Source organism: Leucoraja erinacea, chromosome 8 (genome assembly GCF_028641065.1).
Source record: "Leucoraja erinacea ecotype New England chromosome 8, Leri_hhj_1, whole genome shotgun sequence".
Classification (NCBI taxonomy): domain Eukaryota; kingdom Metazoa; phylum Chordata; class Chondrichthyes; order Rajiformes; family Rajidae; genus Leucoraja; species Leucoraja erinaceus.
The window spans coordinates 36504044-36531857 of NC_073384.1; the positions used below are offsets into that span (position 1 = coordinate 36504044).

The 27814-nt window shown below is 45.6% G+C and overlaps 1 protein-coding gene across 2 annotated transcripts in view; it reads right to left on the bottom strand.

The window, feature by feature from the left end:
* The window catches only part of LOC129699557 (filamin-A-interacting protein 1-like), a 137958-nt gene that overhangs the window by 100383 nt on the left and 9761 nt on the right, over window positions 1-27814 (bottom strand). The window lies entirely within an intron of this gene.

Sequence of the window (27814 nt, forward strand, 5' to 3'; positions counted from 1 at the left end):
TCACTGAGGGCGATGAGTCAGTTTACAGGGAGGAGGTATAGACGTTAATAGGCTGGTGTTCAGAGAACTACCGAACTCAATACAAAAAAAAACAAAAGAGCTCATCATTGACTTCAGGAAGAACAGGGTGACCATCCCCCACTTAACGGAGATAACGAACATAAACGGAGAAAGAATGGGCAGTGTCTCCAGTTTCAGTTTCCTGGGCATCCACATCTCAGGTGGTCGACTAACACAAACTCCCTGGTAAAGAAGGCACAACAACGGCTTTACTTCCTAAGATCACTCAGGAAAGTCAACAGCTGCTAGTGTCATTCTACCGTTGCTCCATAGAGAGTGTCCTGCCACATGGTATGGTATGGCAACAGTTCTATGGCTGACAAGAAGGCTCTGCAGAGAGTTATCAATACAGCCCAGAAGATCACCAACACACACCTGCCTGCCCTGGAAGAGATCTATAGCTCTTGTTGCCTTCGGAAGGCATCACACATACTAAAGGACTCATCTCATCCCCCACATCACTTGTTTGCCCTTCTGCACGAACACCATCATAAAACCTCAGGAAAGTGTCACAGGTCCATCAAATCACACACCACAAGATTAACGAACAGTTTCTACCCCAAGACCATCACCACTCTGAACTCTGCACTGAACACACAGCCCCCATAGCCAATATTTTGTACCGCCACAACACTATACTGTGAAATATTGCACATTATGACTTGACATTTTCTTGCCGTTTTTGTTATTCGTTATTTGTTTATTATTTATCTGATACGTTGGAGCTCCGCTCGGACAGTACACGTGAAGTTTCGTTGTATGTATTCACAATGACAATAAAGTATTATTATTATTATTATCATTGACTGACAGGAGAAGAGACCGATTTGCATGGCACTGACTGAAGGAATCTGCGCATGCGCGGTTTTTATGATTTTTAAACCTCGAGAACTTTTACAATATACCACCGATCGGAACAAATCTTGTTACACTTGCAGCGCAGGAGAATGGTGAGTAACCTGGCGAAAAATTGTAGCACTATCGCATACTGTTTTTGCGCAAATAGAAAAACCCCGCAAATCGCAAGAGCACAAGATCAGAGTTTTAGTTATGTATAGATATATATTAATGATTTAGATGAAGGGATTAAAAGTAACATTAGCAAATTTGCAAATGACACAAAGCTGGGTGGCAGTGTGAACTATGAGGAGAATGCTATGAGGATGCAGGGTGACTTGGAGAGGTTGGGTGAGTGGGCAGATGCATGGCAGATGCAGATTAATGTGGATAAATGTTGGGATTATCCACTTTGGTGGCAAAAACAGGAAGCAGATTATTATCTAAATGGTGACAAGGTGGGAAAAGGGGAAGTACAACGTGATCTGGGGGTCCTTGTTCATCAGTCACTGAAAGGATGCATGCAGGTGCAGCAGGCAGTGAAGGAAGCTGATGGCATGTTGGCCTTCATAACAGGAGGAGTTGAGTATAGGAGCAAAGAGGTCCTTCTGCAGTTGTACAGGGCCCTAATGACACCACACCTGGATTATTGTGTGTAGTTTTGGTCTCCAAATGTTGATAGAATGGAGCGGCTGGGCTTGTATATTCTAGAATTTAGAAGGATTAGAGGGGATCTTATTGAAACATATATGATTACTAAGGGTTTTGACACGCCAGAGACAGGAATGTTGGGGAAGTCCAGAACCAGGGCCACAGTTTAAGAATGAGGGGTAGGCCATTTTGAACGGAAATGTGGAAATACTTTGTCACACAGGGTTGTGGGTTTGTGGAATTCTCTGCCTCAGAGGCCAGTTCTCTGGATTCTTTCAAGAGAGAGTTAGATAGAGCTCTTAAAGATAGCGGAGTCAAGGGTTATGGGGAGAAGGCAGGAACAGGGTACTGATTGTGGATGATCAGCCATGATCACATTGAATGGCGGTGCTGACTTGAAGGGCCAAATGCCCTACTCTTGCACCTATTGTCTATTGGTCTTTCCGAAACGTCGGTCTCCCAGTTTTTGTTTAGTATATATTTTATATTCTGAACAAAGTTTATTTTGGGGGAAAAAATCCTACAAATAACTAAACAACAGCAACGATGGTTGAAAAATGTTGTGTCTTTTAAAAATTGCCTCCACTCACATTCAAGGAACAGGTCTGTTAAAACTTTGGACAACTTTCTGCCTTTTACTCTCAGACTCCACCTATGGTTTACAGATGGAACTGCATAGAGAGATCATTTTTCGATCAGCACATGCAAAAGATGCTCAGATTTTTGATAGAGAAACAGAGTGTTCATTTTGAAGACTCGTTAGCTCTTAGATTAATTCCGCTGCCATTATCTCAGCACTTAAGCTGGAAAAACGCCTGCCAAGTTTGACTTGCTGCAAATTCATTGACTTCAATCAAATCAACGGAGAGAAATAGCCATTGTTTCTAAATTATTTTAACCAATATCATTCTCAATATCATTAGGCATTGCGCAGCTGTAGAGTTGCTGCCTTACAGACCTGGGTTTGATCCTGACAATGGGTTCTGCCTGTACAGAGTTTGTACGTTCTCCCTTTGACCGCATGGGCTTTCTCCAGTTTCCTCACACAATCCAATGACGTACAGGTTTGTAGATTAATTACCTTCAGTAGGAATTGTAAATTGCCCCTCGTGTGTAGGATAGTGTTAGTGTATGGGGTGATCACTGGTTGGCGTGGACTCGGTGGGCCGGAGTGCCTGTTTCTGCACTGATCTCTAGTCTAAATGTCTCTTGCAGAGAATTATGGACACAGTCCAGATTATCACACAAACGAACCTCCCTTCCATTGAGTCCATTTACACAACACACTGCCTCGGCAAGGCCATCAGCATAATCAAGGACAAGTCGCACCCCAGCTACTCCCGCTTCTCCTCTCTCCCATCAGGCAAGAGGTACAGGAGTGTGAAAATGCACTCATCAGATCCTGGGACAGTTTCTTCCCAGCTGTTATCAGACAACTGAATCATTCGATCAACAACTAGGGAGTGGTACTTGGAGACCCACATTGGAGACACTCGGACTATCTTTGATCGGACTTTACTGGACTTTATTGCACTAAACGTTTTTTACGTTATTCACTTAACTCCAAGAAGACCAAGGAGCTCATTGTAGACTTCAGGAAGTCCAGAGGCGGCACGCACACCCCCATCCACTAACGGGACGGAGGTGGGTTTCTACTTCAGGTTTGGGAGTCAACATCCAATGACCTCTCTTGGATACCTCTACTCTGGACATCATCTTCCTGATCGGACTGTCTCCTCAGATCCTGGTGGACTTTATCCTTGCAACTGCATCACAGTATGGTATGGCAAACTGCTCTGTCTTTAGAGGGTGTTGCCCAACGCATCACTTCCACGCTCCCCTCCATGAGTCTGTCCAAAGCAAGCGCTGTCTAGGGCGCTCAGCATGGCAAGGACTGCTGTGGACTGTTTACCTCCTACCATCCGGGAGGCGCTACAGGTCTCTTCGTTGCGAACCAGCAGGTCGAGGAACAGCTTCTTTCCGGCCGCTGTCAATCTACTAAACAACGTACCTCGGTGACTGCCCATCACCCCCCCCCCCCCCCCACGGACAATTATTTATTTTTTTAATTTTCATCTATGTCGCTCTTCAAAGGAGATGCTAAATGCATTTCGTTGTCTCTGTACTGTACACTGACAATGACAATTAAAATTGAATCTGAATCTGAATCTTATCATATAGTTGTACACTACAGATGGCATGATTGTAATCATGTATAGTCTTTCTGCTGACTGGTTATCACGCAACAAAATATTTTCATCGTACCTCAGTACACGTGCCAATAAACTTAACCCAAACTCAAAATCTAAAGTCAAACCAGCAGCTACACATTGAAAAAACTGGCAACATTTTCAAGGACCACTCACACCCTGGTCATTTCCTCTTGTCACTTCTCCCATCGAGCAGAAGCTACAAAAGCTCAAAAGCATGAATCACAAGATTCAGGAACAACTTCTTCCCCACTGTGATAACATTGCTCAGCAGTCCTCTCACAAGCTGGGGTATAGTCATGATCTTCCAACCTACCTAATTTCTACCCCTGTATTTTTTCGTAACTGCACTTTCTCTGTAACTGCAATGCTATAACATTATCTTCTGCATTCTAATTTTTTTTACATCTTTGTACTACCTGCTGTACGTGTATGGCTTGATTATACTCATGTATAGTATGATTTGACTGGATAGCAGGCAAACAAAGCGTTTCACTGTATCTTGGTACACATGACGATAATAAACAATCTGAAAACAAATTAGTACCTATCACCAAGTGCTGGTGAGAAGCACCATTTTACACCCACAGATTCATTATCTGAATAAGGTACAATGGAGACAGATGGCAAAAATATCTGAAGAACCCTCTCAAAGATCACACAAGCTTAATTTCCCGATTAAGATTGACAGCCACACCAACAGTGATCAGGGAGTGCAGAGCTTAACGTGGAAGTGGACTTTATTTGTAAATGCATAGCTGCCTGTCAGCACAGAAAGAAAAGGAAGTTAATGGCTGAAAGAGGAAATCTTCAGCAGCAGATGTGTTCAGCAGAGCTGATGATGTGTAGCAGATGTTGACCAAAACTGCTATGTTTTACTGCTTTGGATCGCAAGCATTTGCGATGTTTGTTTTGTTTTACTTCCAAAGTTTTTGGACAGAAGTGTGAAGTTTGCATGTGCTCCCGGCGACCGGGTGGGTTTCCTCCGGGTGCTCCGGTTTCTTCCCATTCCAAAGACGTGCGGGTTTGCAGGTTAATTAGCCCTCTGTAAATTGCCCCTAGTGAGTAGGGAGTGGATGCGAAAGTGGGACAACATAGAACTAGTGTTAACAGGTGATCCTGATGGGCCAAAGGGCCTGTTTCCATGCTGTAACTCTAAAGTAAACTAAGGGAGAAACAAGGAAATGCAGATGTTGGTTTACACAAAAGGTCACACAGTACTGGAGTAACTCAGTGGGTCAGGTGACATTTCAGGTGAGGCTCTTCATCTAAACTAAAGTAAGAAATGCCGAAGAGATTTAGCGGTAGAGCTGCTGCCTTACAGCGCTAGAGACACGGGTTCGATCCTGACTATGGGTGCTAGCTGTACAGAGTTTGTATGCTTCCCCTGTGGCCGCATGGGTTTTTTCCAGGTGCTCCGGCTCCCAGCCGTAAAGTTGCTGCCTTACAGCGCCAGAGACCTGGGTTCGATCCCGACAATGGGTTCTGCCTGTACGGAGTTTGGACGTTTTCCCTTTGACCGCGTGGGTTTTCTCTGGTTTCCACCCACATTCCAAAGACGTATGGATTTGTAGGTTGATTGGTTTAGTAAAATTGTAAATTGTCCCTAGTGTGTGTAGGGGTAGTGCTAGTGTGCGGGGTGATCGCTGGTTGGCGCTGACACGGTGGGCCGAAGGGCCTGTTTCTACACGGTATCTCTGCAGTCTAAAGTCTAATGCATTACTGTAGGTAATTATGTTTTTGTAAGGAAAACAATGTTCCTAGCTGTGAGAACATGCTGATGACCATATCCTGACACAAATCCCGACAACGATTTAGTTGGAGGTTGGAACAACAACAGGTGCGTATTCATACGTGTCACTGTCACGCGGTCTCTCTGATTCACTGCCAACGTGCTCTGGCTACTTACTCAGGTAATGGTAACTTCCACGGGTGTCTGATGAAAAGGCATCGGCAGTTGGGCAGATCCAAGTTAAAGTTCAGTTAGACAACATGGGCTCACTGAAGCTATTCTGGTCACATCATCCAATTATTTGAACATCATGTGATTGTCAGTGGACAACAAGTGACGAGGGGAGGGCATCAAGACCAGTGGCTGTCATGGGAAAGCTATGGGCTTAGTATTTTAGGACGGCTGCTCTTTTGCAAATTGTGGTCCCTCTCCAGTCTCCCAATCCTGGAACCTGATGTGGTCAACTTTGTTTAAATCTCTTACCACAGTATTAAAATAGTCTCTGTCACCTGCTTATAGTGAGTTATTCCTACTCATTATGGTTCAATGATTTATTGTCACATGGGCGAAGTGCAAACGCAAGGTAATTATTTTCTTACAAACATTATTCTTGTGTTGTCCGAAACTCTGACTTGGCATGTTTTACTTGATATTTTAAAAATCATCCCAACAGAAAATATGTTCGTCTCCCAAATTTCCCAAACCTCTCCATCGCCACCTCTATTTCATTCTTCAAGATGTTCTTTCCAACACCTTTTTGACAAACCTTCAGATCATTTGTCCCAGTATCCTCTTAAGAAGAAAGAAAGACACAGAGTGCTGGAGGAACTCAGCGGGTCAGGTAGCATCTCTGGAGGAAAAGAATGGGTGATGTTTCGAGCCAGGGCCCTTCTTCAGACTGAAAGGGTCCATCCCCAAAACATCACCCATCCTTTTCCTCCAGAGATACTGCCTGACCAGCTGAATTACTCCAGCACTTTGTGTCTTTCTTTGGTATACAGTAAACCAGCATTTGCCTATCCTTGTTTATACATTTCCTCTTAAAAAAAACCTGGAAATAAACATTTATTTGATGTCTTTGACTACTTTAGGCTGATGTCAGGACAGGTCCTCATCAGCTCATGAACACCCGACTTATGAATGCCCGCTACGTATGAACACCGGGGACACCGGCAGGATGGATTTGCCGGCTTTGCTGAGGTGCGGGCATTTATAGCCATGTGGTCCACCACCTCGGTTCATTGCAGTAATATCATTGCATCTTGTGACGAAATCTGAATGTTTGGGTCACAAACAGTTCTCAGGAGCAGAACCCTTTTGTAACCTGCACTGCCATCCCTTTGCCATTTAGCTTCAATTAACTTGGACTGGACATTATTTTAAGCGTTAGAAGAGCCTTCACCTCCATCACACTGCATACAGGACAACTGAACATCTCTCAGCTGCTAAGCATTTTAACTCCCCTTCACATTCCCATACTGACCTTTCTGTCCTGGGCTCCTCTATTGCCAGAGTGAAGCCACTCGCAAACCAGAGGAACATCACCTCATATTTCGCTTGGGTAGCTTACAACCCAATGGTATGAACACTGAAGGTAGACACAAAATGCTGGAGTGACTCAGCGGGCCAGGCAGCATCTCTGGAGAGAAGGAATGGGTGATGTTTCCGCTCGAGACACTTCTTTAAACTGATATCAGGGGAGTGGGTGGGACAGAGATAGAATGTAGTCGGCAACAGTAAGACTGCTGGGAGAACTGGGAAGGGGAGAGGATGGAGAGTCCCTTTACTGAGGCGGACTGAGCAGAGGTGTTCAGCGAAATGATCGCCGAGCCTGCGCTTGGTCTCGCAGATGTACACAAGTTGACACCCGGAACAGCGGATACAGTAGGTGAGGTTGGAGGAGGTGCAAGTGAACCTCTACCTCACCTGGAAAGACTGTTGGGGTCCTTGGATGGAGTCAAGAGGGGGAGGTAAAGGGACAGGTGTTGCATCTCCTGCGGTTGCAGGGGAAAGTACCTGGGGAGGGGGTGGTGTGAGTGGGAAGGGGCGAGTTGACCAGGGAGTTGCGGAGGCAACAGTCTCTGCGGAAAGCAGAAAGGGGTGGAGATGGGTAGACGTGGCCAGTAGTGGGATCCCGTTGGAGGTGGCAAAAATGTTGGGGGATTATACACTGTATGTGATGGCTGATGGGGCGGAAGGTGAGAACAAGGGGGACTCTGTCCTTGTTACGAATGGGGGGAGGGGGAGCAATAGCAGAGCTGTGAGATATCGAGGAGACCCTAGTGAGAGTCTCATCTATAATGGAAGAGAGGAACCCCCGTTTCCACCGTATGAACACTGATATCTCCAATTTTAGATAACTAATGTATCCACGTGTGGACAGGGCTAAGGAAATGAACCAGAGCATCAGCAAACCACTGGAAGAACTGGGGTTAATTGCTTTCAGTTGAGCCAGTCCCCCACGGGTGGTGAGAGAAGCCGAGATCACCACCTAGGCCGACTGTCTGCCCCTCTTCCGGGCCCACATCTACCAAGATGCCCATCTACACCAGTCCCACCAACCTGCATTTGGCCCATATCCCACTAAACCTTTCCTATCCATGTACCTGTCCAAATGTCTTTCAAATGTTGTTATCGTACCTGCCTCCACTACCTCCTCTGGCAGCTCGTTCCATCTACCCACTACCCAGTATGTGCAAAAGTTGCCTGTCAGGTTTCTATTAAATCTTTCCCCTCTCACCTTAAACCTATGTCCTTTGGTTTTTGATTTCACTAATCTGGGTAAAAGACTGAGTAATCTGGATAAAAGACTGAGCATTCACCCTATCTCTTCACCCTCACGGTTTTACACACTTCTATAAGATCACCCCTCTGCCTCCTGCACTCGAAGGAATAAAGTCCTAGTCTGCTCAACCTCTTCATCTATCCCGGGCCCTCAAATCCTAGCAACATCCTCGTAAATCTTCTCTGCGCTCTTTTCAACTTAAAGAGTGCTATATCTTCAGTGCAATCTAGCTAGAGAACGGTCCACGTATCGGCTTTTCCTTGACCGGATAGCGTGCAAAGAAAAGCTTTTCACCATACAATAATGTGACAATAATGAAATAAAATAAAATACCTTCATACATAGTTAACATGCAAGCAGAAAGCAATTAGGAAGGCAAATGGAAGCTTGGCCTGCGTGCCAAATGATAAAAAAAATTACATGAGAACAGGACTTTAGTGAAATCACATTTGGAGGAAGGAATTGGTGCAGAGATATGAATGTTCATGAGGTTGATTCCTGTGATGGGGATATGTTGAGCAGGTTTGGTCTATCTTCTCTGGAGTGTAGAGGAATGAGAGATGATTGCATACAAGATTCTGGGGGGGCTTGACCGGGTAAATGCTGACATGATTCCTTCCCCCAGGGGGAGTCTGGCATGAGGGAATCTAGTTTCATAGAAACATAGAAATTAGGTGCAGGAGTAGGACATTCGGCCCTTCGAGCCTGCACCGCCATTTAATATGATCATGGCTGATCATCCAACTCAGTATCCCGTACCTGCCTTCTCTCCATACCCACTGATCCCCTTGGCCACAAGGGCCACATCTAACTCCCTCTTAAATATAGCCAATGAACTGGCCTCAACTACCCTCTGTGGCAGAGAGTTCCAGAGATTCACCACTCTCTGTGTGAAAAAAGTTCTCCTCATCTCGGTTTTAAAGGATTTCCCCCTTATCCTTAAGCTGTGACCCCTTGTCCTTGTTTCAGAACAAAGGCCTGGATAGAGTGAATGTGGAGAGGATGGCTCCACTAGTGGGAGAGTCTAGGACCAGAGGCCACAGCCTCAGACTAAAAGGACGTATCGTTAGAAAGGAGACAAGGAGGGATTTCTTTAGTCAGAGGGTGGTGAAGCTATGGAATTAATTGTTACAGATAGCTATGGAGGCCAAGTTAATGGATATTTTTAAGGCGGAGATTGATAGGTTCTTGATTAGTAAGTGTGTTAGGGGTTATGGGGAGAAGACAGGAGAATGGGGCTGAGAGGGAAAGATAGATCAGCTATGATTGAATGGCGGATTAGACTTGATGGGCCGAATGGCCTAATTCTGCTCCTATAACTTGTGAACTTCTGAATAAAACTCCCCCATGAATGCAGAGATGAGAAGGAATTCCTTCCCTCAGCGCATTGAGTCCTTGGAGATTGTTTCCCTTCAGCTGAAGGTTGAATTACTGTCGATTCATGGCTGAGGGGACTATGGGGAATCCAAGGATCAGGCAGGATAGACACAAAATGCTGGAGTAACTCAGCGGGATGGTGGCGTGAACTGGTGTACTGATCCAAGGGATACAAATTGAGCAGTATCAAGGGAAGTTGGCTAATCTTGCATCAAAGTGCTCCATGTCTATCTTACTCATCGGTATATAAGCTGTTACAATGGAAAAGCTTTGGGTATTTTGAACAAGCTTGTGACTTGACAGAAGTTATTTCTGGGTTAACGACATACCCTGCAGGGGCCTGCCATAAGAATGTCGCTGGCCTTAAATAAAGTCTCAGCTATTGTCCATCCTTTGCATACTTTTCTAAATTGGAACAGGTGTTGGGTGAAGCAAGATGCCATTCTTTTCTTCTGGTCTCAGTTCTAATCATCTCACGGCACAACACTTGCAGGGTTTTAGTTCAGTGCAGGACAAGTAGTTCTTATTACGTTTGGGTAAAAAAGCTGTTTCATAGTTCATCCTAACAGCACATTCAAGGTACTCCTACTGCCATGTTATTTTACATTAAAATTAACATACATTGACCATGATCAAATGATGGAGCAGAATCGATGGGCTGAATGACCTAATTCTGTATCATAATATATTTTGATCTTATGATTATATATGTGTCAATCCAGGAATCAGAAATCAGACTGATGAACCGTGCCTGCATTATGTTCAATGCCAGTGTATCTTTCCTTAAACATGGAGATCAAAACTATACATAATGCTCCATGTGTGGTCTCACCAGTTTCATGCAAAGTAGTATCAAAACTTCTCCACTCTTATTCTCCATGCTCTTTGTAAGAAAGCCCAACATTCCATTGGCCTTCCGAATGGTCTTGAACTGGCTCATTGTACTAGAGGAAGTTAATGACTCCTGTTTGTTTAGAAAAGCTGGCAGATCTGCATGTAGCACCAGCCATATTTCCCACTTAACGATTCGGAAATTTAAGAGTTAGCTCAAGCAAGAGTGGCTCTCCCAAACTTCCTGAGAGGTCTTTGGTGCTGTCACACCAACCCGAGAAACATTTATGTCTCCAAGCAACAAGGGCGGATGAGGTAAGAAAATTAGTTGGCCACAATGTTTTTTTTCTTTTAATTCAAGGAATATTACGGGGAAGATGGATTCTCTGACCTCAGTCACTGCCTCTGCGGTCACCGAGTGACAACTACCACAGATGTTTATTTTAGAGGTTGCTGATCTCACACACACACACACACACGTGCGATTGAACCAGTGTGAGAGAAATGGTACAGAGAAAATGAGAGAGGAAAGGAGAGGGACAGAGACAGGAAGAGAAAGTCAATAAGAGAGGGGAAATGAGAGAAAGATTGAGTGTGAGAAACTGAAAGTTACAGTTAGCGCGTGAGTGAGAGAGAGACAGAGAGAAAAAACACAGTTGTGAGCTCACTGTAGGAGGAGGGGTGGGCCCAGGAAATGAGAGGGGGAGGGAGGGGTGTTACGTTCATTCCATTGTGTTGTAAGCTACCCAAGCGGAACATGTCTTTGTCACTGATGCATTGATTGAAGCGGAGAATCAGCCATCAATCCATGTGGTGTCATCCATCCATTGAGTCTGAAGAAGGGTCTCAACCCGAAATGTCGCCCGTGCCTTCGCTCCGTAGATGCTGCCTGATCTGTGGTGTAAACCAGCATCTGCAGTTCCTTTGTGTAAGGAAGATGCAGATGATGGTTTAAATCGAAGGTAGACACAAAATGCTGGAGTAACTCAGCGGGTGAGGCAGCAGTCTGAAGAAGGGTCTCAACCCAAAATGTTGCCCATTCCTTCTCTCCAGAGATGCTGCCTCACCCGCTGAGTTACTCCAGCATTTTGTGTCTATCTGCAGTTCCTTCCTACACATCAATTAAAAATATATATTGACTTGGCCTCCACCGCCTTCTGTGGCAAATAATTCCACAGGTTCACCACCATCTAAAGAAATTCCTCGCCATCTCCTTTCTAAAGGTAGTCCTATTCTGAGGCTATGGTGTCTGGTCCTATACTCTCCCGCGATCCTCTCCACTTCCACTCTATCCAAGCCTTTCACTATTTGGTAAGTTTTAATGAGGTACCCCCTCATCCTTCTTCCAGCGAGTGCAGGTCCAGTGCCGTCAAATGCTCATCATTCGTTAACCCAATCATCCCTGGGATCATTCCCGTAAACCTCTCCTGGACCCTCTCACACTCCAGCACATCCTTCCTCAGATTTGGGGCCCAAAACTGCTCACAAAATTCCATATGTAGTCTGACCTGTACCTTATAAAGCCTCAGCATTACATCCCTGTTTTTATATTCTAGTCCTCTCGAAATAAAAGCAAACATAAAAGCGATTATTGAAAAGAGAAAGAAAAAACATGAGGCCACTGGAGTAGTTGACGGCAGGATTGAGTTTTAAGAAGCAGCAATTTGCAGAAGGGAGAAATGGTAATGAGTACCAGAGTTTGGGGCTCTGGGTTCAAACACGAGACAATGCACCAATTCTCAGTTTCAACACAGTGAGGATGTCGGGGAGATGGGACATTGAAGAGGAACAAGGCAGTTACTGAAAGCTCAGTAACTGGACCTCCGCTGCAATGATGTCATGCAGTCCTGAAACACTCATCTTGTATTTCCAATGGACCGCTGATATAATTTAAAGCAAACGATTTCAAACCACAGGAATCATAAACCACAAGTAATTCTATGTTAGCTGTGTGACCCTAATTCCTGAGCAGTGAATCAATGATGATTACATCATCGAAGGGGAGGTGGCGGGTGAGGCAGTGAGGCAGAGGCAGAATTTCATGCAATGGAAGAAGCCCAAATCTCTCTCTCTTCCATGTGCTAACTACATTCTTTGTACCAGGTCTGCTATGGAGCACTATTCGATAAATCAGAGCTTGTGAGGAGGATGAAACAAATGGAGGTGCAGCGGTAGAGTTGCTGCCTTACAGTTGCCCTCTCCCCTCCCTGATGGACATCTACACCTCCCGCTGCCTTAGCAGGGCAAAGAAGATCACCAAAGACAGCTCCCATCCTGCGTTTGGACTGTTCGACCTGCTGCCCTCTGGAAGGCGCTATAGGTGCATCAAATCCAGGACAAACACTCAGGAATAGCTGCTTCCCGAGAATTATATCTACCATAAATTCAAATCCACACATGCACAGACTACACCGCCCAACACGGACTTCCATCTGTATATATGTATATATGTATGTAGCGCCGTAGAATTTGTGCACCTATTCCCCCCCCCCATCTCCCTTCTGTTTTGTTTTTCTGTTTCTTGTTTTTTGTGTAAAATTGTATGTATGCACTGAGTACGAGCAGCTTTCAGTTTCACTGTACATGTATAGTGACAATAAATGGCATATCTATATCTATCTACCAGAGATCTGGGTATAATCCTATCTACGGGTGCTGTCTGTACGAGTTTGTACATCTTCCAATGACCGCGTGGGTTTTCCCCAGGTACACCAATTTCTTTCCACACTCCAAAGACACACAGGTTTGTAGGTTAATTGGCTTTACTAAAGATTGTAAATCATACCTGGTGTGTAGGATAGTGTTAGTGTACGGGGGATCGCTGGTCGGCGTGCTCGGTGGGCTGAAAGGCTTGTTTCCATTTGGTATCTCTAAACTAAACTTAACAAAAAGTCATATTAGTCTATGACAAATACCTAAAGATGGTTGATTGAATTTGAAATGATTGAAAGAATAGAGGCCCTTTGGCCCACTGAGTCCACGCTGACTATCAATCACCTGTTCCCACTAGTTCCACGTTATCCTACTTTCCTATTCATTCCCTACACATTAGGAGCAATTTACAGTGGCCAATTAATCTATAAGCCCACATGTCCTTTGGGATGTGGGAGGAAACTGGAGCACTTGGAGAAAGCCCACGTGGTCACAGGAAGAACATGCAAACTCCACGCAGACAGCAACCAGGTTAGCATCAAACCCAGGTCTCTGGCGCTGTGAGGCAGCAGCTCTACCCGCTGCACCACAGTGCTTTATAACAATGTTGAAGGTGGCCATTTACTATATAAGTGATCATTTTAAACCATATTGCAGTACCTTGGTTACATATGCAGCCTGACCAATTAGGTAAACTAATTTTACTCAAGTTTGAAAATAGCTGGTCCTCATTCCCTGAATTATTGTCAAAGGGGAACTGACAAATGAACACAATTCACTTCTGCCTTTGTGGATGCAATTCTTGGAGGTTTGAAACAGTTTCATACAATTTACATTTTTTCATCCAAATGTTATTGTTAGTTGTAACAATTATTTCAGGGGGATTTTGTTTTGTTGTCACTGGGGGCAGCACAGAGGATCACTACGGAGTTTGCACGTTCTCCCTGTGACCACGTGGGCTTTCTCTGGGTGTTCCGGGTTCCTCCCACATTCTAAAGACGTGCAGGGTTCTAGGTTAATTGGCCTCCGTAAATTGTCCCCAGTGTGTTGGATAGAACTAGTGTATGGGTAATCCTTGGTCAGCCCAGAACTGGCGGGCCTGTTTCCATGCTATATCCCTAAACAAAACTGAACAACCCATCATATGGTAAAGTTAAAAACAAAACAGTGCTGGAGTAACTCAGCAGGTCAGGCAGCATACCTGGTTAACACGGATAGGTGATGTTTCTGGTTGGTTGATAATTATTGTAGTGGGGGGGGGGGGGGGCATGAGATAGCTAGAAAAGAGAGGTGGGCAGCAGGAAAAAGCCTGACAAGCGATAGGTGGATACAGGTGTGAAGAGGGATGCTTGGCAGATGGGTGGACAAAGGCTAGAGATGAAAAAGATACAAAAGCGTGTCAGAGAAGGAGAGAAAGAAGAGTGTAAATGTAAATGAGGGATATGGGTGGAAGGGGATAGAGAGAGGGGAAGGGGAAAGGTGATTAGGATAGTAGGAGAAATAGGTGTGCACTGAGGTGGGGCACAGGGAAGGGGGAGGGGGGTGGGGGGTTTACCCGAAATGTACCCAAAATTGGCGAATATTCATACCATTGAGTTGAAAACTACCCAATCGGAATATGAGGTGCTGATCCTCCAGTTTGTGTGTGGCCTCACTGCGGCAATGGAGGAGGCCCAGGACAGAGAGGCCAGTGTGAGAATAGGGAGGGGAGTTAAAGTGCTAAACATATCACAAAACATTGGGTAGCTAAGTATTCTGTTCCAAACTCTCGTGTGGGTTTACCAAATACCTTCAGCATATGTAGGTCAATGAGAGCAAATTTTGGCTCAGCAATTCCTTTACTAACTTTTAATGGTGTGAAAATAATATTGTGCATTAAACATCCCATAAATGTTGTGAACTTTGTTTGCATGGTTCACCGAGCAGTGTTACTGGGTTCCCCTGCATAACATGCACTGTATCAATTACAGCACAACCTACTCCACTCATCCATTGCACGCTCGCACAGCTGTTGGCACAGCCTAGTAATACGAGCACGATACCCTTCCAGAACCCTTGTACGTGACACTGGTTTAAGAATGGGTGCTGCAATGTTGGGGAAGGTGGGGAGGGGAGGATTGGGAGAGTGTTCCCAAGGAGGGGTGGTCAGAGAGACCTGGACAGGCTGGTGAAGAGCATTGCCCACAGTAGACACGTTCCTTCTGCAAGGTGACCACGGCCCCCCTCAGTATCTACAGCCAAACACTTACAGCAAGGAGGCTACCAGGGTTTAGGTTTAGCTTTAACTTTATTGTAGTGTTTGGGGCGGCACAGTGGCGCAACGGTAGATTTGCTGCCTTACGGTGCCAGAAAGGCGGGTTTGGCCTGTGGGTTTTCTCTGGGTGCTCAGGTTTCGTCCCACACTCTAAAGATGTACAGGTGTGTAGGTTAATCGGCTTTGATAAGTTGTAAAATTGTCTTGTGTGTAAGTAGGCTAGTGTATGGGGTCATCACTGCTTGGTGCAGACTCAATGGGCCGAAGAGCCCGTTTCTAAACAGTATCTCTTAAATCTAAATTTGAAAGTCTAATGTTTATTATTGTCATGTGTACCGAGCTTTTCACTGTACCTTGATACTCGTGACAATAATAAACCTAAACAGGGTCAGCGTGAGAAAGCTGGAACTAAGGCAATGATAAATTGCAAATACATGATGCAACTTTAAAACAAGCAAGATCATCATAACCTGTTGCTGAAGCTGATATTCAATCTACTACCCAATGAAGTGTTTTGTATGGTTTGGATTACAACTTTCATTCCTTAGGAATGTCAAGAGGCTGGTCCATGAGTTGATTGGCACACTGCTCAGCCAGTACAGTAATGTCTAGAACACATCCAGCTGTAGAAATATACATGCCTTCTATTGTGTTACATGACTATCATAGGAAGCCAATATTCATGTTTCAAAAGAGTTGGATGTTGTACCTCAGGGATTGTTATGGGAGGTCTGTTCTCTCAGTGGTAGTGTGTATCATTTGCAAGTAAAACTGTAATTACTAAGTGTCAAGAGGAGTGTTAAAAATAGCTTTGGCTTGAGAGCTTTGAAATGCTATGTGCGCATAGATACGTGGGAACAGAGGCCTGGACTTAAGGATGATGAAGTCAAATAGTCATACAGCATGGAAACAGGTCCTTCTGCACAACTTGTCCATGCCGACCAAGATGCCCATCTATCCTGGTCCCACCTGCCCGCGTTTGGCCCATATCCCTCTAAATCGTTCCTATCCATGTACCTGTACAAATGTCTTTGAAATATTGTTATTGTATCTGACTCAACTACCTCCTCTGGCAGCTCGTTCCGTATATCCACACACTCGGTGTGAGAAAGTTGTCCCTCAGGTTCCAATTAAATCTTTTCCCTCTCACCTTAAAACCAAGTCGTCTGGTATTTCATTCTCCTACTCTGGGTAAAAGATTGTGTGCATTCACCCTATCTATTCCCCTCATGATTTCTCCTCATACAGCTCTTTAAGATTACCCTTCAGCCTTCTGCACACCAAGGAATAAAGTCCTAGCCTGCCCAACCAGTGAAATATATAATTTTGGAAACTGCTATAAAACACTAAAAAATGTGGCTTTGCAATTGGCATGTTCAGAATTATCTTTCTTAGAAATCATGTTGACTGTATTGGAGGGTGTTAGGTATCTGGAGAGGCTGGACAGATTTGGTTTGTTTTCTCTGGAATGCCAGAGGCTGATGGGAAACCTGATAGAAGTATATAAAATTATGAGAAGCAAAGAGAGGGTATACAGTCAGAAAGTAAACTAAACTAAAAAGGGTTGAAATGTCAATGACTGGAGGGCATATGATCATAAGATCATGTGATGGGGGCAGAATTAGGTCATTCGGCCCATCAAACCATTCAATCATGGCTGATCTGTCTCTCACTCCTAACCCCATTCTCCTGCCTTCTCCCCAGAGCCACTGACACCTGTCTCTGCTTTAAATTTATCCACTGACTTTGCCTCCACAGCCTTCTGTGGCAAAGAATTCCACAGATTCACCACCCTCTGACTAAATAAATTCCTCCTCATCTCCTTAACTTTAAGGTGAGAGCGGCAAAGAAGGTGGTGAGTGCCTTGAACGCACTGCCAAGGGTGATGGTGGAGACAGGTATAATAGTGGCATTTAAGAGGCTTTTAGAAAGTCATATGGATATGCAGGGAATGGAGCGATATGGATCATATTCAAGCAGATGAGACTAGTTTATCTTGGCATCATGTTCGGCACGGACGTTGTGGGCTTAAAGAACTTTTGTTTAGTTTGGAGATGCAGCGCAGAAACAGGCCCTTCGACCCACCGAGTCCATGCTGACCAGTGATCCCCGTACATTTGCAATATCCTGCACACAAGGGATAATTTACAATTCTTACGTTAGCCAACTAACCTACAAACCTGTACGTCTTTGAAATGTCTGACAAAACAGGAGCTCCCGGAGAAAACGCACATGGTCATGGGGAGAATGTACAAACTCCGTACAGACAGCACCTTAGTCATGGTTCGAACCCGCATCTATAGCGCTGTAAAGGCAGCAACTCTACCGCTGCACCACCATGCTGCTGGGACTGTTGCTGTACTATACATATCGACAGTATGTTCTATGTTTCTAGGAACTGGAAATCAATTTGCCCTCGAGAAGTAAGTGGTGAGCCACCTTAATGAAACACTGAAGTCCACTTAGTGAAGGTCTTCCCATAGTGCTGAAGAGGTGGGGGTTCCAGGAGTTGGACCTGGTGTCACTGAAGGACCAGTGAGATATTTCCAACTCAGAATGGTGTGAGGCTTTAAGGAGTGCCTTAACGATTTCAAGTGCCAAGAATCCGAACCATTCTAAGGTTGTAGAAATCACAGGTCTGGGGCGTGGAAGTTAAATGCATTTTGTAGCTGCTGCCCAGTTTGCTGGTGGTGAAGTGAGTGAAGACCAGTGATCCCTGAACACTAACACTATCCTACACACATTAGGGACAATTAATCATGTTATCAAGTCAATTAGCCTACAAACCCGTATGTGTTTGGAGTGCGGGAGGAAACCACAGCATCTGGAGAAAACACATGCGGTCACAAGCAGAACAGCACCAGTCAGGATTGAACCCTGGTCTCTGGCGCTGCCGCTGCGACACCGAGCCACCTACTTTGTGTTTTGCTGTTTTAACAATTTCTACGAGTTGAAGCAACTGGAAAACTCTAAGAATACCAAGACAATTTTATTCAAATCACAATATTCTCCAGTGAGGTCAGGTGAGGAGAATTCCATTCCTGATGATGGCAGTTCAGAACAACTTCTAAGTGCTGGGGTCCCATCTGAGCAAGTATGGAACAGCCACCTTTTGACATGCCTGACCAAAAGTCTCAACTCACTGGTACACACATGGGAAATGCCAGCGCAGAATTGGAGAACACAGTTTGAGAGCTTTGTTGTTCCAACTGTTACACGGGTAGTTTTGCCCACTGAAGCTGCTGCATGTTCGATGTGGCACAGATTCAGCAACTCTATCCAGTTCAATGAAGAGGATCGGTCCTTGGTGAAGATGCAGGTTGCTAGTCATGTGAGTGTTTTAAAACACATTGAGTTAACGTAAATGCAATTCTTTATTTAAGAAGAAGTGGGACTGAGTTGACAAGTAGGTTGAGGAGCTAATCACCCACAAACCTATGGTGTTTGTGAATTGGAAGTTCTACCTTTTATCAAGTGAAAAGAAACGACTAGACAGTCACCAGAAGGCAAAGGTCCAATGAAACCCAGCGACCTACAGAACAGGTTGTGGCTGGAGAGAGAGCAGGAGGCTCCAAAACACATCAAGGCCATGGCTCATGTGGGTTTTCCCTGCTGTAAATGTTATCTATGGCCCCAAACACGAAAGCCTCCTCCAACTGAGAACCAAGAACTGTTGTGAACTCATCATGGAGAGGGAGGAAGACAATTTGAAGACCTCCTCAACCATGTCTCAGTCCTTGTCTTGAACATTGACTAAGTCCTACAACGTTATTCAGGATAGCCCCGTCTAAGAGAGAGTTAGATTTAGCTCTTAGGGCTAATGGAATCAAGGGATATGGGGGAAAAGCCAGAACAGGGTACTGATTTTGGATGATCAGCCATGATCATATTGAATGGTGGTGCTGGCTCAAAGGGCCGAATGGCCTCTCCTGCACCTATTTTCTATGTTTCTGTGTTTCTATTCATGGCCGAAACAAAACTGAAAAGGGTAATGTACCAAGTCAAAAAATAACAAGGGCTTGGGCGCAGGCAATTAACCTGATAAAGGTCTTACACCCAATGATGATGAACTTCATTTGCCAGTCCACAACATCATCATTTACATCAGGAAAGAGAAGGACATTCTAATGGACCACAGGGATACCATGATCATTCAGGAAAGAAGATTACTTTGGGGTCCCCCTGCTGTTAGCACAGGGAAAGCCATTGCTTTATTTTCTTCTCAACCACCAGCAGCCAAGGTGTGTTCCCTGTATCTCAGAGTGGATTCTGAACATCTTGAGGTCGACCAGTGGACATGATCTACACTACATGATGGACAACTAAAAGAAATACAGGGAGCAGCATCAGCCACATGATGTGGGCTTCCTCAACTTCACTGAAGCTGTCGCTCAATGAATCAAGAGTGTTTTATAGTCATATTAGACCAAGTGCAGACCCGTTGGGTCTGCTCCCCAACGCAATATTCCACCACTCACCTGCTCCTCCCACGCAACCCGTTCCCCCAACACAATATTCCACCACTCATGCATAGCCCCCAACTGCGCAGGTACGGCTCATTTCCCCTCATCCCCAGCACTCCCTCCTCCTCCTCTTCCATCCCTAGAGAGGGAGGGAGGTAGAGAAGGCAGAGAGGGAGGTAGAGAGGGAGAGGTGGTAGAGAGAGAGGGGTGGTAGAGAGAGAGGGGTGGTAGAGTGCAGGGCCAGATTTAGACGAAGAGAGGTCCTAGGCTATTCCACTTGTGAGGCCCCTCCCAATCCATCACCCCCACGACGAGAGGAAGATGGAAAAGTCCACCAGATTGACACCGATGTGCAGCCGAGCGTGGCCAATGAGATAAGGGCTGGAAAGCTGCGCTTTTTATTTATTGCCAGTGCTAGTGTTGAGTTATCGGCTTAAAGCACTATTATTCTGAAACGGAGGGCAAGGAAAATTACTGAAGTGTTGTTTAGAGACTACAGTGCGTTGTGACAGCATATGTAAGAAAGGCCTATGACAGTGTCAAAAATATTACACACCAGGCCCTTACGAAGCTTTTCAAAACGGGGGTGGCATGGCAGGATTACAAAAATTTTATGTGAAATATGTGCACGCAGCGCATATCACAAGCGCGAAGCTCAAAGACCCTTGCGGCCGGGGGCCAGGGTCCAGGGCCCGCTTAAGGACCATGGAAGCTGTGGAGCTTTAGATGCTCTCTGGTGCATTCTGAGCCTTATTTTGGAGCATTTCTGCACCAAATTTAAGACCAATATTTCAGAAATAATTTTGGTTGAGTCAAGAATAATGAGTGGTTGGAATGGGATGATTGGAGTCATTGTTGTATACATTTTTTAAAATCAAGAATTGGAGCTGTCCTTGTATCAAGTTGTACATTTTTTTAAATCAAGAATTGGAGCTGTCCTTGTTTAATAATCAAGTTGTACTGTAAAATGTTATGTAAAATGTTATAAAGGAGCATGCAAACATTGTAAATAAAAAAAAAAATACTGTACGTTTTTGCAGTAAATAAAACATTTTTTAAGAAAATGTTTTGTGTGTTGATTTGATTGCCTGTTACTGTTCGACTGTGTTAATGTGTACACATTAGAAATATGATGCAAAATGAAAGTTGCAAACTATGGAACACATATTTTTCAGTATTGTTATCAAGGAAAAGAAAGCAGTTCCAATTGTTTGATATTATTCATATGGAGGAGAAAATATAATTGCTCTAAAACCTACCTTAATTTTGCAATATCACTAAAGATAATCCCCTTTCTGTCTCCCCCGCCTCCTTCCCCCTCCCTCTCCCTCCACCTCTCTCCCTCTCTCCCTCCACCTCTCTCACCCCCTCCCCTCCCTCTCTCCTCCCCTCCTCAACGCCCCCTCTCTCTCTCTCCTCCCTCCCATGCAGCAAGGCTCCAACTCCACGCCGCAGACACCGCAGCCCCCCCCCCCCCCCCCCCCCCCCCCCGGCCCGGAGAAACAGGCATTCCCGCAACGCAATATTCCACTACTTAACTGGAGTAGACACCTAGGATCTTTGGTAGACACGAGGCATTGAAGTGATTGTGTGGAGTGCAAATGGAGATCTGAACCCGCCCGAGCCCACTGCGCACACGTGGAGAGACAGTGTCATTTTGCGTCGCTACTGCGTCACCGGCTTCCCCCAACTGCGCAGGCGTGGATGGTCACAATTCTTTTCCCCTAAACTTCCAGCGGGCTGGAACCAGAATTTCGGGTAATTTCCGTCAAAGTGGAAACGCTGATAGCGCTACAATTTTTGTTTTCTCTGGATTTTTTTTTACTCTGGGAAAAAACGCCTTGGCCGGAGGCCCCCCTAGATCTCGAGGCCCTGGTAGAGTGGGAGGGGTGGTAGAGAGGGAGAGGGAGGGGAGGGTAGAGAGGGAGAGGGGCAGAGGGAGGGGGCGTAAAGAGAGAAAGAGGGCGAGGAAAGAAGAGGGGTAGAGAGGGAGGGGGGTAAAGAGGGTGGGAGTGAGGGTAGATAGGGAGGGTGTAGAGAGGGGGAGTGAGGGTAGAGAGGGAGGGGGCGAGAGGGGGAGTCTAGACGTGACAACTACGATCCTTACCCCATCCTCTCACTCAATCCCCCCACTCTCCCTCCTGACCTCCCCAGTGGCCCCATCGTCACGAGGCCTCACCGCTGTGGTCTCAATGTCTCCTTCGCCGCGGTCTCGATGCCTCCTTGATGGCAACGTAAAACCCCAGCAGGTAGAAGCCTGAGTCGGAAAAAGCGGAATGTTAATTTAAATGCAGCCCTCCCCCTGATGTCACTGAAAGTTGGTGGCTGCACATTCCTCCTTGGTGGCCGCCCACCACCTCTTTGTAATGTCACTCGAAGCGGGTTGAAGAAGGTTTGCTATTTAAAAACGTGGTTTTAGCTATTTATAAAACGCTATAACCTGTGAAATATAACATGAAATGTGACGGGGAGCAGTTTACTTTGTAGACGGGGTTAATGTGATTAATAATCTGTGAAAAGTGGCGCTTTTGACGAAGGTAGAATAACACATACACACATACAAGATGAGACTTTTTATACGTACTAGACCAACTGGGACCCATTGGGTCCCACACACGGGAGGCCTGGTCCCCCCAACGCAATATTACACCACTCACTCACAGCCCCCATGGGAGGCAAGGAGAGATTTAGAGAGATACTAGACTAAGTGGGACCCATTGGGTCCCAGCATCACACGGGAGGGCTGGTCACCAACACAATATTCCACCTCTCCACCAATTCCAATACTGCTCGCCAGTGGGGGGGGGCTGTCTGTTGCGCTAGTATGGGTGTTCCGGGCTGAAGGTACTGGTTTCCAGAGGGCTAGTATAGACATTGTGGGCCGTATGGATGCTTGGGCGAGGCAAACAATTGGGCTGCAGACACCCGACAACCAAAATTCATTTTGTGAACACAAACTTTTTTAAAAAGGGCTGCAGCCACTTTACAGCCGCATCGAGGGGACTCACCGTGGAGTAGACGTGCGTTCAGTGTTATTCGCAGCTCTGAGAGCTGTGACCCTCTCGCTTCCTGGTCTGGCAGAGACTGAGTGAGGCACGACACCTCCTGGTTTTATAGTCCCTCCCCCTGCCGCCAGCGGGGGCAGCAGAGAGAATGGGGAATTTTGTAAAAACATTAATATCTCTCTAATTTTTCATCGACGGAAAAAATCCTCCGCACTCATACGGCGGAGGGGGGCTCTGAGCGAGGTGGCCAAATATGACGGCCGTAGGTGGCGGCGTTCTCTCGGAAATCGCAGCACAGTTGGCCAAAAGCGGTCAAGATCAGATATTTAGTAATATAGATAGATGAAGTGGGACCCGTTAGGCCCCATCCCCCAATGTGGAGAGGTGGGGGGGGGGGGGGGGGGGGGGGGGGGGGCGTGGCATCTGCACTCACCCAGAGACAGGCGCCCCATGGAGTCAAATCACCCCCCCACAAGGAAAATTATGGAATTTATGGAGGCAATCATATTTATGGAGGCGAGTCAGGGGGGAGGAGGGGGTGGGGGGGGTGGTGGGGGGTGCAGGGGTCAAGAGTCAAGAGTGTTTTATTGTCATATATCCCAGATATGACAATGACATTCTTGCTTGCTTGGCTGTAGGGAAGAAGCTGTTCCTGAACCTGGACGTTACAGTTTTCAGGCATCTGTACCTTCTTCCTGATGGCAATGGTGAAATTAGTGTGTGGCCATGATGGTGTGGGTCTTTGATGATTTTGGCAGTGGGGGCGGGGTGGATTCAGCCGGCGGGGGGGGGAGGGTGGGTAGGTGTGAATAACTTGGGGGGGGGGGGGGGGGGGGGGTGTGAATAACCCCGATGGGGGGGGGGGGGGGGGGGGGGGGGGGATCGTGAATAACCCGGGGGGGGGGGGGGGCGTGGAGGAGTGTGCCATAGGGCCTGTTTCCTCACTGTACCTCTAAAGTCCATAGTTTGTTTTGCAGGGAATGGAGGAATTGGATTATGTGAGGGCAAATAAGACTTGAACTTGGCGTCAAGATCGGCACAGACGTTGAGGATCGAAGAGTCTGTTCCGGTGCTGAAGATGAACATAAAGTTCTGCAGTAATTCATCGGGTCAGGCAGCATCACTGGAGAAAATGGATGGGTGATGTTTCGGGTTGGAACCCCTCATCAGACTGTTCAAATGCCTTCAGACTGTCCGTGTGCTGTTTTGTTGATTGTTGTATGTATAGTGCAGACCAAGCAGCATGGCGCAGCAGATCCAGCTATATATCAAGCCTTCCAAAGTACCACTTACACACAACGTTGGTCTCAAAGGAAGCCAGTACTAAACCTGACAGCTGGAGCTTTCAGCTGAGGATCAGGGAGGCAGCAGCTGCAGGCCTCTGTCATAACACTGCACATGAAGCCACAGGCACTCGTGTAATGTCAGCCAATATTTTTATTTCGTGTTGCTAGCAAACACAACCACTTTCCTACATGAAGGAGCTTTTATTTTAAGCAGCATGAATGCACTTGTAATTCACAGTTCTTGTATAGCACATTAATAATAGGACAATCTGAAGATAAGTCATAGTCATTTATTCATAGAATCATACAGTATGAAAACAAGCCCTTCGGTCCAAATTGCCCAGGCCGACACTAGTCCCACCTACCTGCGTTTGGTCGATATCCTTCTCTACCTTTCCTATCCATGTGTCCAAATGTCATATAAATGTTGTGAAAGCACCTCCTTAGTTTAGAGATACAATGCGGAAACAGGCCCGTCAGCCCATGCTGACCAGCAGTCCCAGTACACTAGTCCTATCCTACACACCAGGGACATTTTTTTTTACCAAGCCAATTCATCTCCAAACCTATACGTCTTTGGAATGTGGGAGGAAATTGGAGCACCTGGAGAAAATCCACAGGATCACGAAGAGAGCGTACAAACTTCGTACAGACAGCATCCGTAGTCAGGATTGAACCCGGGCTCTGGCGCTGTAAGGCAGCAACTTTACCACTGCACCACCATGCCGCCACTGGCATCAATCCCTACAACTCTCCAAAACCTGTGCCCTCCCTTAATTCTGGCTTCCTGTCTGAACCAACAGTCAAAGCCCTGAGTTGTGCATTGACTCTGTCCCCATCCTTGCTTCACATCGCACGTCCCCAGTTATATCTCACTTGGATCAAGCTTCTGGGTACTTGCTCCAACGTCTTCTGTGTCAGATGCTGCCGTGAAGTATCCAGGGATATTTTGCAGTTATATTATACAAGCTGCTATTATCAAGCTAGGGACCTTGCCTGTGAGTGCTGCGTGTTCCCATCTCATTCTCCTTACCTCTCATCTTACAAAACAGCCATCCTACGTTCCTTGGAGTCTGCTCCACACATTCCCATCTCTTCAGTCACACACACTGCACCTCCAACCATCTTTATTACACCAACCCTCAGTCTCCCCCTGCACTGCAGGCAATTCACCAATACTTTGCATAAGCACAAAATGTCCCTACATCACCAAAGCCAGGACAATAGGCCTCTAGAGTCAAGATAAGACTCAATATTTTGAAGAATTTGATACTTGAAAGCTATGAGATGTCATTAGAAAAGTGGCGACTCTTTGTGTATTTTCTTCCCAGTTGTTATCAGGCAACTAAACCATCCTATAGACAACTAGCAAATGGTCCAGAGCTACTATCAACTTCGCTGGAGGACCTCGGACTATCTTTAACCGGACTTTTACTGGACTTTATCTTGCACTAAATGTTATTCCCTTTATCATGTATCTGTGCACTGTGGATGGCTCGATTTTAATCACATACAGTATAGTCTTTCTGCTGATTGGTTAGCACGCAACAAAAGCTTTTCACTGCACCTCGGCACATGTGACAATAAATTAAACTAAACTGAAATATTGCCTCAGAAGAAACTTACGGAATCGTTGCACTCTTTTACTTGTATATGATTGTGTTTATGTATGGTATGATTTTAGTGGAATAAATGCAAAAAATGTATTTAATTGTATCTAGTTCCATGTAACAATAAACTAACCACTACTACTATTACAAAAATCTCTTTGCTTTCCACAATTTATTAAACCATAGAATATAGAACGGCACAACACAGGAACAGCCCACAATGTCTATGCCGAACATGATGCCTATCTATCTTTTCAACCAAAAGGTACTACAACACATTAGACTGCACTGGATTCAGCAAAAGAAAAGCCAGACTCACCATCCATCATCCAGCAAGAAATGTTCACCAATCGAGTTGGGTCAGAATGGAAAACCCCCACAATTCAATGTTCATGTAAACAGATCGTTACAGCTTCAAGGCAAATTCAAGTTGATAATCCACAAATATTTCCAAGTAAATTTCCATACTGCTTCCATGTTACGTACTTTGCAATAGATTTTAATGTGCACATAACACACTACAAAAATATTTAAAACCAAGGCAACACCAGTTGTACAAGACGTTGCTGAGGCCACACATGGAGTTTTGTGTTCAGTTTTTGTCACCCTGCTACAGAAAAGATGTCATTTCATTGGCATGAGTGCAGAGACGATTTACGGGGATGTTGCCAGGACTCAAGTGCTTGAGCAAAAGGGAGAAGTTTGGCAGGCTAGGACTTTATTCCTTGAAGTGCGATAAACTGAGGGGTGATCTTATAGAGATGTATAAATTCATGAGGGGAATCCAGGACTAGAGGACATAGGTTCAAGGTGAAAGGGAAAAGATTTAATAGGAATCTGAGGGGTAACTTTTTCCACACAAAGGGTGGTGGGTGTAAGGAACAAGCTGCTAGAGGAGGTAGTTGAGGCTGGGACTATCCCAACGTTTAAGAAACAGTTCGACAGCTACATGGATAGGACAGGTTTGGAGGGATGTGGACCAAGAGCAGGCAGGGTGACTAGTATTGCTGGGACATGTTGGCCGGTGTGGGCAAGTTGGGCCAAAGGGCCCGTTTCCACACTCTATGGCTCTCTATGACTATGATAGGATGAATGCACCTGTCTTTTCCCAAGGTAGGGAGGGGGAAGATTTAATTGGAAACTAAGAGACGGCCTTTTCACACAGAGAGCAAGACGTAAATGGAACGCAATGCCAGTTGAGTGCAATATCAACATTTAAAAGACATTTGGACAGGCGCATGGTTTCCTATCCAAATATGGACAAATGGGAAGACAGACATAAAGTTCTGGATTAACTCAGCGGGCCAGGCAGTATCTCTGAAGAAAAAAGGATGGGCAACGTTTTAGGTTTCTTCAGAGACGCTGCCTGACCCGCTGTGCTACTCCAGAACCTTGCATCCATCCTTGGTACAAAGCAGCATCAGCAGTTCCTTTCCACATAGACAAAATGGTCGAGTTTCAATGGGGCAACTTTGTCAGCATGGATGAGTTGGGCTGAAGGGCCTCTGAAATGAAATGAAATGATTCAATTTATTGTCATTGTCAGTGTACAGTACAGAGACAACGAAATGCATTTTTAGCATCTCCCTTGAAAGGGAGACACAGGGCGTCGCGGTGTGCCCGCGCCTGCCGCCGTAGCTCTCTCCGTGCTATACAATGTTAATGCCTCTTTCCAAGTGTTCACTCAACTGCGCCATTACCCCACAGCCACTGCCCATTTAGTTTAAGGAGCACGTAAGAAAAGGTTATGCTGATCTATTAAAAATCAAAATAACACAGATTGAGTAATGTCCCTCAGCAATTGTCCAGCTCACATTTTGTTTCATGAAGCATGGACAAAAGTTTCAACAATCACAATGCACAGGCTTTCTTTACAGTTCCCCTTTCCACTCTGCAAGCTAGATACCAGAACTTCACTATCTCCACTAAGTAATGGCAGCGCTGCCCAGAATAATGAGATGAAAGCAAGGGCAAGAAGTATTTGGCAATGCATGTAAGGGTTGCGTAGGATGCAGATTATTCTCGAGAAACTTCGGGACAAATTAGGAAGATTGGCAATTA